Raw genomic sequence first — 10772 nt, 5'->3', positions numbered from 1 at the left:
AGAGTTGCCTCACTTATTTTTTATGCCCACTCATGAGAAGTGTGTCATTTTCTAGAATGGAGAAGGTAAAGCAGAGTTCCACAAGGTCTGTATTTGTCACAGTGAAAATTTGGCAGTTTATTGACTTTCCTTTTTCATTCATGTTGACTTGTCATTTTCTTTCTTTCTTGTTTCCTAATCATGGTAGCTCTTGCTTGAGAGCTTGTCTTTACAGGGGCAGTAGCAGAATGTTTGTTGGAGTTATTACCTTTTAACATAGCTGCTTAATGATGTCACAGTGGTTGTGGAGGAGAAAAGATAATTTTTTAGAACTCCTCTTCCTTAGCCAATGTGCTTCATGGAATCATAGAAAGCTGGGGCTGGGGGGAATCTCCATAATCCTGTAGTTTGGCATTCACAAACTGGTAGTTCACCAGCTTTTACCTTGGCATTGCTTAATTTGACTGCCATAATGATTTTGTTTGTTTTCAGGTCTAAATCTCTTCAAATGAGGCATGTGTTTTTCAGGTTCCTGTAGACTCCAATACTGCCTAGTTTTTTGCAACCAACTTCTTGACACATTTATGCCACCCACCCAGCCTATTAAAGTATTTGTGTTTCTGACTTCAAATCTACTGAATTGAACCATATCAAATTGCCATTTTTTTTTAGATTTAAAAGGTAGTTGAATATTAGAAATTCCATATAGTTCAGTCTTCTTATTTCAGAGATGAAGAATTTTTTTTTAATTTTTAATATTTGTTTATTTTTGAGAGACAGAGAGAGAAAGAGCACAAGCAGGGGAGGGGCAGAGAGAGACACGCACAGAATTTGAAGCAGGCTCCAGGCTCTGAGCCCAACATGGGGCTCGAATTCATGAACCATGAGATCATGACCTGAGCCAAAGTTGGACGCTTAACTGACTGAGCCACCCAGGCACCCCAAGAAGAATAATTTTAAAGAACAAATGACTCATTTAAAATAACAGAGTTCCCAGCATCTCAAAACAGGTATATATATGTTTTTTCAGGAGTTGCTATTTAAAGGATAGTTTGACTAGATTGATAAAGCAATTGCTCCTGGGGCTTATAATTTTTGAAGCCTTATCACTATATCTGTGTAAGAATGATTTATTCTCCTTCTTTCCCGGGAGTAGGATTTGGAGGAAAAGAAGGGGTACCACTGACAAAAGGTTAACAGAGTGAGGAGAGAAAGAGAGAGAGAATGTATAGAACTGAAGGGAACATAGCAATTTATGAGAGTTGAGTGGAATTTTCCTGAAATGCTGTTGTCTCTGTTGATGTACCACTTGTTTTATGTGGATTAATAGTCATCAGAATCAATATGCTCTAAGTGATGCAAGTGAATTTTAACATTCTTTCATTTAACAGATTCCTAGTGTGAACCATATTTAATGATCAGCCTAAAATTGGAAATAGATATTTATTGCGGGGCTCTAAGTTATGAGTTCATTTTGTAATTGAGTTGGGACAAAGATATGATTACAGTTTGTTCATTGTATGCACTATGGCTTAAATAATGCCTCTGAAATGCATGCATGTAGATGAAACTGCATCTGTGTGTCTAAGGAAAAAAATCCTGTCCTTTTTATTCCAGAGTATTGGGAAAATGGGTTCTGAGATTGATTTTGGCAGTTAATAAAAGTAAAGAGTTACAATATTGTATTGTACTCTAAAAATTAGAGAGAACAGAGCCACTTAATTATAAGTGGCTGTTTTTTCAGCTTTATATTTCTGTGCTTGTTATGAGATCAATAGGAATTATCTTCTTATTTTTCTAGTTCTAAACATGCCAAGAAAACAATAGCCCTAACCTGGTGTGCTAACATTAATAAATCATAATTATATTCTCAATAATAGAAGTGTACACTATTCTCAAGAATGTATACAATACTTAAGGCTACATTGTCTCAGATTCCTATGACAACCTCAGGAAATGAGCATTAGTATTCCACTCCCCAACCCCCTTCTCAGATGAGGAAGTTGAGGTTTGGCAAGAGAAGGTAGCCTGCTATGAAGTTAGAGTCTGGATCCTTGTACTCTTACTCCCATGTGCTATTCTTCTTTCACTGATGGAGATAGGAAATATCAAAGAACCCCTCACACTCAGACTCTTCAGAGCACTGACAGTTTCAATACCAGCAGAGAATCACCTGGCAAAGTTCAGATATGGCATTGAGATTTTGACTAACAGAGACTAACCACGTACATAGTTGAATTTGCAGCAGAGGAAAAGCTACTGTATCCTACCTTCATGGCAGATCAGAACTTACATTGTCATGCCATCCTTCTGCTTAAAAGGGTCATGGTTCTGTGCCTTTCATTATCTAGGGAAATATCACATTATTAACCAGGGGCACTGAGGGATGTATATGAGAATGGGTGGCACAATGTATATAGATGATATTTCCCAGCGGTCTTCTGGAGAGAGCCTGTTCGAATGTACTGCAGCAATTCAAGCCACATTAACAGAGAGAAACACTGTTCACTGTATCCCTTCTGTCCACAAGGGAGTAAAGTGTGTAGGGAAAGAAGTTCAATTTCTCCTTCTCTGTAGCCATAAAATGATTTTTTTTTTCATTTTGATAAGAAATATCAGTCTTTGCAATTGAGAAAATTCAGTTAGAATTATCGAAATGATTGCACTCATTGGGCAATTATATGAAGATGGCTCATTATTAAAAACAGATCTTCTGGTGTTTATCTCAAAGAGAATTTCCTATTGCCCTGTTACTAGAAGGAGAGTGGCTTTGTGACTGCTGGTAGGCTGGTAAGTGAGGGCTAAAAACTATTTTCTCATGTGACATATTCATCACCTTCGGAAAGAGAGAAGAACTGAGAAGAACTGTATTAGGGTGGAGGAATTATGGGAGATGGCTTTCCAAATGGTTTTGTAATGAAGCTACACTAATTATATAAAGGAAATATGTTTATAATACCAATGAATAATAGAAGTCTTTATTAGGTGCTACAATTGTGTTATCAGTTTTATAAATATTTGCACCAGCAGTTAAATAGAGGGGAAAGAAGAAAGACCAACAGTAGTATACATTTCAATTACGTATATAAAATAGCCACTTAAAAATTGGTCTTTGGTTGTGATGCCACATGTCCTGCCTGGGTCATTTACCTTTTTTCTAAGTAGCTAGAAATGCGCCTAATAGATCTTATAAAGAAGAATATACCCCAAGTAAATTTATCAGGGTAGTAGAGGTTGTGAGCACATCACATACTTCTGTTGTTGTTTTTTCTGGAATCGTCGTTCAATTTTGGTCCATGTTAGTAGAGTACTTGTAAAGGAACAACTGTCAAAAAGGTTCTCTCTCTCTAGTTTTCTTTTCTTTGGCTCCTTGGTAACGATGAAATGACCTTGTTTGAGTGCATTAAAGTTTTTGGTACTGATGTACAGTGTAAGTGATCCATTTTGTCTGTCACAAACCAATATTCTTTGAAAGTCCTTAGTGTTTTAGGTGCAATTCAGAAAGTAACAGAGAAAGAGACTCGACCCTCAAGGAAGTTGGAATCTAAAGGCAATCTTTCCTTCAATGGTGAAATGTTCTGCCAGGTGAAGTGCCTGCTTACTCCTCTATGGAGAGAGATTGTCTTTCGCCTTGATGCAATCCAATGAGAAGTCCCTGCCCTTACCTATTAGTTTTAGAGAACAGTGTGGGGAAGAGGAAAGTCTTCAGAACACTTTTCTAATTTCAGATAGCCATTTAACTTGTCAAAACCCAGAATTTGTTTCTTTACTTATGTTATCTTCATGTGGAAGAGCTGTGTTTGTATTCAGAAAGCAGATAGTTTACCAACTTCTGCTATAGCCACTAACTCAGGATTTTTCAGCACAAGGTATTGCAACCAGTGAGGTAGCAGAGTGGGGGTGGGTGGGTGGACAATCTGGACTTTTTTTTATTGTCCTGTTGGGCATAAATGCTCTATAGTCGGTCATTCCATAGTGCTTGGGTTTTGGCCTTGCAGACCTAATGAGGGGATGAAAGATCCATCACTTCTGTTTCAGAGTCCTGATATTTCTGTCCGTGGTCTCAGTTTTTGTCCATGGTCTCTATTTCCATGGCTCCCTATGTCCTAATACCTCTGAACTTTCACCATGCTTGTGTAAGTTCAAGGAGTGTCCGCCTCATATTACAATGGAGTTTCTGAGTAACAGCTTGTTTGAGAGTATTGCCTGTGACCAAGAAACACATAAGCAAAGGAAGCTTTCAATCCTCATTTCATTTTCATTGTAGCACAATAAAAAACTAACTTTGAAACTGTTTTAAAATTTATATGATTTTCAGTTACAAAAAGGATCACTTTTCAACCAGACTAGTGCATGTGTGTGAGCGTGGACACACGTGTGTGCGTATGCACACACACACACACACACACACACACACACACACACTGATATAATAATCTGGTATTCCTCACAAATAGACCTTTAGTATCCTGCCATTAGTCTGTGATATTATAACTCATAAAGTACAACTCTTTATTTTTAAGGTTTTATTTATTTATTTTGAGAGAGCACACAGGGGAAGGGCAGAGAGACATGGAGAGGGAGGGAGGGAGGGATGGAGGGAGGGAGGGAGAGAGAGAGAGAGAGAGAGAGAGAGAGAGAATCCCAAGCAGACTCTAATGTCAGTGCAGAGCCTGACAGGGGCTCTAACTCATGAACCATGAGATCCTGACCTGAGCCGAAATCAAGAGTCAGACGCTTAACCTGCTGAGCCACCCAGGTGCCTAGTACAACTCTTACAGTGTGCATTCCACCAGAGTTAGAGTCTGATAGATTCTGATATTGTATTTGGTGGAGGGGGCAGTAACAAGAAAGTCTTAGGATTGCTTTATACATTGCATAATATCAACTAATAATTATCCAATACAGATGTTTTAGCTTAGGTCATAATTTCAGACTGTTCCTTTTCTAAATACTAAAATGCAATAGCATTTTGCTAAGAAACTGAAAACACAAGTCTAAGCACAGACATGAATATGACATCTTTCATGTGTATGTTTTTAGCTGTATGCTTTGGTTCTTGAATGTAAGCTTGTGCTGCTAAATATTAAGATGGTTCCTTTACTCTATATACTTATCCAATGATAGAAACCATGGCACTCATTTTGCGGAGATGTGTTTGTTTAACTACTGGAGGTTATCCCAGTGGCAAGTTCATCCTTATTTGATAATAATGAAACATAAGTTTTATATGTTTGCTTGAGTAAGATTGCCATCTGGTAAATAATATGTTTTGTGAGTGTTTATAACAATCATGGTTTAAGCCCAAATTGACTTATCATGATTGCTGCAAATAACACTTGAGTGTCCTAACTGGTTTGATTTTTTTTTTCTTTGTTGAATTGAGAAAATGTATTTTATGAAGCTTCCTGCATTTATTTTTAAAGTATTTTGTGGGTTTTAAAGCTTGAATTTTCAAAAGCAATAATTACAGTTGATTACTATCTCCATACAGTACTTCTGCTCTAAAGTAGAGAAAAAAGATTGTTTATACAGCATAAGTATTGTTTATATGTATGTGTATATGTATGTATATAACCAAATATATGTATATATATAGATATATATATCCACATATCTCTATCTCTATCTATCTATCTATCTATCTAAAGTATATTTGGTTTCACCATCAACAAGGTAGAAGTTTATTCCTTTATAATTGATGAACCCTAAACATTTTCACTTTAGAATAGTATATTAACAAAGCATATCTAACAGCCAGGAGTGTCTTGGTGTATTATTTCTCAGGCAGTAATAGCATTAGAAACAATTGTGGAAATGGTTTCCAACCCATTATCTCTCCTTAAATTGGAGAAACTTATGATAGAAAAAGTTTTTTTCCCCCTCAGCCCAAGTGAAGCTGAGATTGTCTTTTCTCCATGTCACATGTAAAACAGCTTTTCTAGTTTCCACAGGATTAATTTTCCACATATCAGTTCAATTTGAAGACTTCAAGTGAGATTCAATGACTTGTTCTTGAAAATGTCAATTAAAATCTTTAGCTAGTTGCTTTGCATATCAAAAGGAATATAAAGAAATGGGTATTTAGGCTAGAAATTTAGATGAGCCTAGAAATGGAGTCTATAGTTGGTTAGTGATTTTTGGTTAGAAGACTAGGCATTTGATTCTTCATGCCCATCAGTTATTTTCATGCTTTTCCAAGGTCAAGGTTGTGGCATTTGGCTAGAACTGGCTCTCTTGCTTTTGGGTGATATGATCTGGAAAGAAATAAGGGAGGCTGAGAGTATAATTAGATCAACCCAAAGCCATATTCTGCCCTTTGAAATGTTCTTTTCATATTTTCTTATATTCTGGAAGACTATCATATCTTCATTAGGAAGGTCTTCTGTACATACAGAGTATAGGTAGATACCTTCCTTGATTTCATCTTTATCCTCCCCTACTCAATTGATAATCTTTCTTTTAGGGAGTTTATTTTCACATACAGGTTCAACTTCCATTTACATGTAGATAACTCCAAATATACATTGTTCCCTCTCAGCTTTAGATCTCTGCCATACATATACCAGCACTCCTAATGATTTGTCCATAGCTTCTTAAACTGTTGTTAGAGTTCATTATCATCCCTCTTCTCCTCTTGCTTTTCCTATATTCGTGATTTCATTCATATCCATGTCTGTGGATATACTGCCTTTAAACTATGGCTCTGAAATCTGCATTTCTAGTCTGAAGAGATGACCTTCCTGTATAAAATCTGTTCTTCCTCTTGTTCTGTCCGTTTCAGAGAACAGGATTACCTCCACCCAGAAGCGAAAGCCAGAACCTGGTTGACATCCCAGATTCTTCCTGTCACCTGATCTTCCATATCTAATTGGTAACCATGGCGTGCTTTTAAGTAGCTCTCAAATCTATTCCCTCTTTTTCAGTTCTACCTCTTCTGCCTTAAATCCAGTCTTCATAATATCTTGTCTGCATACAGTAGATATTTTATAACCAGTTTCAACTTGCCAGGTAGCCTTTTCAATGTCATCCTCCAAATCCCTGCTAAAATGATCATTTAAAATGCAAATCTGAATATAACTTTCTCTATTTAATATCTATGACATTCGTGCTCACTGTTCTATCAGTAGAGACTAACACAATGATTGGCACATAATAATAATGATATTCATCCCATAGCATTGTTTTAAGAATTAGATTATTAATATAAAGCATGAATGTTAGGCATCAGTTACTGTTATTGGCACCATTGTTGCAGAAGTAATTCTAATAAAGGATTTAGCAATATCCATAAAGGAACGAGTCATTTTCAAGATAAAGTTCAAGCCTCTGCCATAGCAAAAAAGAACCACTGTGGTCTGGCTCTGGTAGCATTCCAGCATCATTTTATGCTATCTCTTTAAACCCATTTGGGCTCCAGAAATTCTGAACCTGTAGCACCTTGGAGGATGGGTCGTGGTCTATTTCACCTTCACAACTTTGTATATACCACTTTCTCTGCATAAAATGCTCTCACTTGAATGCTTTTCTGCTTAGTGTATATTTACTCATCCTGCAAGTTGCAGCTTTTCTTACACTGGGTTAGGTATCTGTCCTTCAAGTCTTATGACATCCTGGGCATAATTCAAACATAATAGTTATCACATCGATACGATAATTTTGCTTACTTGTCTGTCTTACCTGCTTATGAACTTCTTGCTGATCGAGACTTTTTAATCTACATCTTTCACCTGGGACAGTGGCTGCCACAAGGCAGCTATTCAGTGAATCAATGTAATTTTCCACTATAAGGTTTTAGTTCTTGGTGTTTGTTCTCCTTTGGATTTTTTTCCTCATCTTGGCGTGACTTAATTCAGATGCCATTTTAAAGATGAAGCCTGTTATGACCTATTTGAACAATCTCTTTCTCATCACACAGTGCATGATTAATATCATAGGACGTGGAGAAACATGAGCTTCAAGTGGGGTAAAGCTGCCTTTTAACTGGGAGACTTAGGGTGAGTTACTTCATCTTTGAGCCTTGATTTCTTTGTTTATATATTGTGATATCAGCACTGCCTCACAAAGTTACATGAGCCATTGCAGGTGGAGATACAGGAGGAAATATGTGGAAAGAGCCTGGTGCTGTTGGTGGTTGTAAATATTTGTACCCTGACCATAGTGTACTAGTCATAGATAGTTTTCATCATTGACAATGACAATTATCTTATTTAGAAATCAGAAAAATAAAATTCATCCAGGATATTGATAATTATTTTCCCCAGGAGCAAATCCACACTTTAGTAAAAATGAGAAAATCTTTGTAGTAAATAGTTATTTTTGAGATCTTTTGTTTCTAGTACTTTTAACAATCTTTCCAGGTGTGTCTTATTTACATTTCATGATTTAAGAAACTGGTGTTCAAATAGATTTAAAAATTTGCCGGGGCGCCTGGGTGGCTGAGTCAGTTGGGCGTCTGACTTCGGCTCAGGTTATGATCTCACAGTTCGTGGGATCGAGCCCCGTGTCGGGCTCTGTGCTGACAGCTCGGATCCTGGAGCCTGTTTCAGATTCTGTGTCTCCCTCTCTCTCTGCCCCTCCCCTGCTCATGCTCTGTCTCTGTCTCAAAAATAAATAAACATTAAAAAAATTAAAAAAAAATTTGCCCAACAATTGTCAATAAGCATAAAGATTTTTAAAACTGTTGGTATCTTTTGACTCAAGAATTCCACTTATGGGACTCCATCCTAAAGAAACAAAATCAGGGCACCTGGGTGGTTCAGTCGGTTAAATGTCTGACTCTTGGTTTCAGCTCAGGTCATGATCCTAGGGTCTTGAGATCAAGCCCCGAGTCAGGCTCCATGCTGGGTGTGGAGCCTACTTAGGATTCTCTCTCTCCCTCTCTCTTTCTGCCTCTACCCACCTCTATCTCTTTCTCTCTCTCAAAGGAAAAAGAAACAAAATCAAAGGTACTCAAAAAGATGTATATCTTTGTGTATTTTCATGGGCTTATTTATAATTATATAAAAATTTAAAAACATGAAGTTTCAAAAACAAGGGATTATTTAAATTTGGTATAACACATTCACAAAAGTGAAGAGTTGAATCCTTATGCATTAACACACCCCAGTATGTTTGCTTTTTAAAGTTTTTAAAATGAATATTGTGTTTTTCTAAGGATTCTTTCATTTGTAAATTTAGAAACTGAAGGTCAAAATTGCCATATATATATATATATATATATATATATATATATATATATAATGTGTATTTTTTTTTTTTTCTGTATCTGGCCTATCCAGTTTCTTGTATCCCTTGGTAACTATGATCTCATTTCTTTTTCTGGAGGTATATAAGGATGCTGCTAGTTTTTGTGTTGGAAATTTTAGGCAAACTCAAACTAGAAGTGTGAATTTCAGCACAATAAAAGCCATTATTAGAAAAGGGAGTCACTTATAGTATTCCAAAACAAACCTATCATTTCTGCAGAGCCAAACAGTTTACTTAACCAATGAGGATATAAATATTTGCATATCTGATAGACTAATGCCAGCTCTAGATTTAACACAGTGCACAGCTGCTGTCGGCTGATGATTTTACTCCTGCAAACTCAAATATTAACTAAACCAAATGATAGATTTTTAGCTTCTGTTGATAGAAGTTTCACAAAGTGTCTTGAATACCTGAGATAAAAGACATTCATGTGTTTCCAAGATAAATGTAATTGTTTATAAAAACTGCCCCAAATAGTGATGTTAAAATAATGTTTGATGTTAGAGGAAAATGCATGTGAAAAGACAGTGTTAGAAAAATGATATAATGCAAAAAATTGGTTTTCAAACCACCCAGTTTTCTATAACATGAAAATAAATCCTATCTACTCACTCCAAAAGGCTCTTCAGGATTTACTATTAGAAAATGTTAACTTTCCTTATTTCTTCCATTTTTTTTGTAGACCCAATACATCTGAAATGTGTTAAACTCTTTGATCTATAGTGAATCGAGTGTTCTTTATGTTACAGGAGATTTTAAAAACTGATTTTTCAACTTTTAAAAGTGATTGATTTTGACATAAGCGTATAAAAAATCCATCCTTTTGCCTGCTTGGCTAGCACCACCACAAGAAAAAAAAAAACCCACACAAAAAAAGCCTGAGGTGAGGTCATCCTCACAGAGAAGTGGAGAGGGGAGTGCTCAGGGCAGGCGTGCTTTGCTTGGGCATCCGGAGCAGTGTGATTAAAAAGCAATTTATGCCATGTCTCCTTCACACTAATAACCATTCCAGGTGAAAGCTCTCCAGGAATAAATGTGCTATGGTAAAAAGTCAGGTCAGTTTTACATTTTCAACGAACACAACAATACACATAAAAATAGTGAACATTTAGTGAATCATGTGTGAAAAGGAATGATCTGCTTTGGTGAAAGCTCCCAAGTCAAGAAGCCTGAGTTTTGCCTCATTGATCTTGGGCATTACTTAATTCTTTGTACTTTATATTCGCTTTATAAAAATATGGGGAAATTATCCTTCCCTACTTATCAGATTGACCAAAGATGTACTACTATCTCAGTAAATACTTTGAATATTTTAATATACTGTTGAATAATATAAGACATTGGTAATAGCATGAGTTACAATAAACCACTTGATACTAGCTTTCAGAGAAGAAAGTCAGATAAAGATAATTTGGACTTAAATTTGCTTCTTAAAATAGAATGACTTTGAACCAAAACAAGTCAGTGTGGAATTGTCATAAAGTTGTCAGACAGGCTGAGGAGAAGGTTCTGATTTTGCCTCTGTCCCCTGTTAGGTGTGT

General features: G+C 36.4%; 1 long non-coding RNA gene across 1 annotated transcript; it reads right to left on the bottom strand.

Moving 5' to 3' along the window:
- Nucleotides 1-2941: 2941 nt before the first annotated feature.
- On the bottom strand, nucleotides 2942-7928 carry LOC144615816 (uncharacterized). Its single transcript, XR_013554428.2, has 2 exons — nucleotides 7660-7928; nucleotides 2942-4185 (listed from the first exon to the last, which is right to left on the bottom strand). It is a non-coding gene; the product is annotated as an uncharacterized LOC144615816 (long non-coding RNA).
- Between the last annotated feature and the right edge of the window lie 2844 nt (nucleotides 7929-10772).

Source organism: Panthera onca, chromosome A3 (genome assembly GCF_046562875.1).
Source record: "Panthera onca isolate mPanOnc1 chromosome A3, mPanOnc1 haplotype 2, whole genome shotgun sequence".
NCBI classification, from domain to species: Eukaryota; Metazoa; Chordata; class Mammalia; order Carnivora; family Felidae; genus Panthera; species Panthera onca.
Note: the sequence above shows the minus strand (reverse complement) of the source record. Positions and strands in the feature narration are given on the sequence as shown.